Source organism: Panicum hallii, chromosome 5 (assembly GCF_002211085.1).
Source record: "Panicum hallii strain FIL2 chromosome 5, PHallii_v3.1, whole genome shotgun sequence".
Taxonomy (NCBI): domain Eukaryota; kingdom Viridiplantae; phylum Streptophyta; class Magnoliopsida; order Poales; family Poaceae; genus Panicum; species Panicum hallii.
This window is the reverse complement of record NC_038046.1, coordinates 24,178,544-24,181,215: the sequence shown is the minus strand read 5'-3', so window position 1 is coordinate 24,181,215 and position 2,672 is coordinate 24,178,544. Positions and strand designations below refer to the sequence as shown.

The 2,672-nt window shown below is 49.2% G+C and overlaps 1 long non-coding RNA gene across 1 annotated transcript; it reads left to right on the top strand.

Moving 5' to 3' along the window:
- Positions 1-1,236: 1,236 nt before the first annotated feature.
- LOC112895431 lies at positions 1,237-2,418 on the top strand. The gene is made up of 6 exons (XR_003229189.1): positions 1,237-1,281; positions 1,439-1,591; positions 1,678-1,715; positions 1,947-2,001; positions 2,080-2,231; positions 2,302-2,418. It is a non-coding gene; the product is annotated as an uncharacterized LOC112895431 (long non-coding RNA).
- Positions 2,419-2,672: the final 254 nt, after the last annotated feature.

Below are 2,672 nucleotides of genomic sequence, written 5' to 3'. Positions count from 1 at the left end.
TCGAGCATTAAAGACCTGGTGGACCGTCTGCACCCTACTGGCGGACCGTCCACCATTCAAGTTGTAAAACCCAGCTAGAAGAGAGAAAGGCCTTTGTGTCATTGGTGAATGATGTCAGTATTTTACCGTCAAGCCCACCGAGGGATACCCCCCGAGATGGTAGGTTGTAGGTAGGGTGTCACCGAGATGAGAAACTCGAAGGTGCAAGCAACACAAGGTTTTGACAAGTTCGGGCCGCGATGTGCCAAATACCCTATGTCTTGTATGGTGGTTTGTATTGTCTTAGGTGTAGATTGTCGTGTTCTCTTTGGAGGGGGTCCCTGTCCGCCCTTATATACTCTTGGGAGACAGGGTTATATGGAATTCTAGATCGATACTAGCTTAGGAGTCCTACCCGACTACAACTCGGGCAGTTTTCTTCTGTACCAACTAGTCCTACTCGTATCCGAGTACTTTACAACAGATATAAGGTATGGGAATGCCCCATCCCTTATCCTAGAATATTCTATGCCATGTGTGCAGTCCTGTGGCCCTGGGTCTGACAAGCCCCTGAGCTCTTTGTAGCCGAGTACTCACTACACCAAAACATGTCATTTTCGTCGGCCAGCTTTATTTTCGTCGGCCTGAGCTAAGCCCACGAAAATACATAAATTATTTCGTCGGTTTGGGAAAGCCGACGAAATTAGATTATTTTCGTCAGCCTGAATAGGGCCGACGAAACAAACGACTTATTTTCGTCGGCCCTCACAGACCCACGAAATTAAACACCTTATTTTCATCGGCCCATTGAAACCCACGAAATTAATCTGTTTATTTTCGTCGGCTTATTAGACCGACGAACGTACCTGTGCCCTAAGTCACCACGCAACCAAGCTGCCAGATGCCAGCCGCCACACTCGTCACTCCCGCCCGCCCTCAGCCCCCCTCGCCCCAGCCGCCCGCCGCCCGCGCGGCCCGCCGCCCCCTCCCCTGCGGCCCCCTGCTCCCCGGCCGGCCCCGCGCCTCGCCGCCCCCGCGCCCCGGCTGCCCCCGCCGCCCGCACGGCCCGCCGCCCCCGCCGCGCCGCCCCCCCCGCGGCCCCCTGCGCCCCGGCCGGCCCCGCGCCTCGCCGCCCCCGCGCCCCGGCTGCCCGCGCCGCCGCCCCCCCTGCGGCCCCCACGCCCCGGCTGCCCCCGCCGCCCGCACGGCCCGCCGCCCCCCCTGCGGCCCCCGCGCCCCGGCAGAGAAGACTCTACAATTGTATTAGCTTATGGAGCACATAGATTGCTGCGGTTGTGAAAGGTGAAGCATTGTGATTTATGAGATACGATTTTAAGTTTAAGAGGTTGCACCTGTTGCTCAACCCTAGTTCCACAGTTGCTCTAGTTAGCACTTTATGCCATTTGAATGGAAATTGTGTCCAACTTGCATGGATTTGACCTCTTGCTTAAACTTTCAGGTTCAAAGTCCACACAGTATCAAGTACAATGGTACAATTCAAGGTCTCAAGTACAATGGTGCTTAAGTTGTGCTGTTCTGGTGCCATCTACCTACTCTTTGTAATTTTCAGACCATCTCTCTGGTGCATGATCACTGTTTTGTCCTGAAATTGGTTAGAAGATTTATTTTTTACTCATCATTCATATGTTGACAAAGCAGTAATTGAATGTCGTTTCCTTTCTCTATTTGTTTTTACAGGGGAATTTTGTGGGCTTACCGTCAACAGACCGGGGATGGTATGCCTTTGTGCTATTATCTTAATGCTCAATTTAGTTTTCCTGCATACTCATTTATTTTCAAGTGAAGATTTGTCATCATGTTCTTGCACAGTCCTCTAGTTCATGTGTCATCATGTGTACCACGTGAGCACAGTTGTTGAGCATCCTAGCTCAACTTTGGGTTCTGCAAAAGTTGTTTTATTCTCAATTTAGAAAAAAAATAGCTGATGCATCTGCTTATACTCTTAGCTGGTGCACACAGTTGTTGAGCATCCTAGCTCAACTTTGGGTTCTGCAAAAGTTGGTACATCCTTTTCTTGTTCTATCTCTGTACCATGTGAGTTATCACACAATTTGGCATCTAAAGATCAGTCATCAGCAGGTAACAGTGATTGTTCAAAGAAAGAAGAACTGGTCTTACCAACTGATAGCAAACATGATTCTGCAAAGTTTTCTGAAGATAGTTCCCAGGAAGTGAGAAAGTGCTCTGAACTGCGGGCATCTGATTTGGCTGCTCCATTGAGTGATGAACAGGTACAAAGTTTGTCCAAACTCCAATCTTAAGTTTAGCTTTGCTCACCTTTTTCGTAATTTTTTTCTGTAGCTTGCATTACTGTTGCATCAACAATTAAACAGCTCCCCCAGAGTACCGAGGGTGCCACGTTGCCATCAAGCAGCTGGTACGCAGATGCTTCATCCAACTGGAGCTACTTCTAAGCGGTCTTCAGCGCACGGAGGAAGGGATCATGCAGCGGTAAGGTTATTAGCACCTGGAGGACATAAAGGTTTCTTTTTATGTCACTGGAGGACATAAAGATAGTGAGGACACTAAGAGGATAGAAAAAAGACATAGAGATGCTGGCACAGAACGTGCTTCTTCTGCGAAGGACTCATGCAGATCAGCTGAAAATGTAGCATCAGAACAGAAATATGTACCATATTATATGCAGCTGTTTTATTTTTTTTAGCAGGATC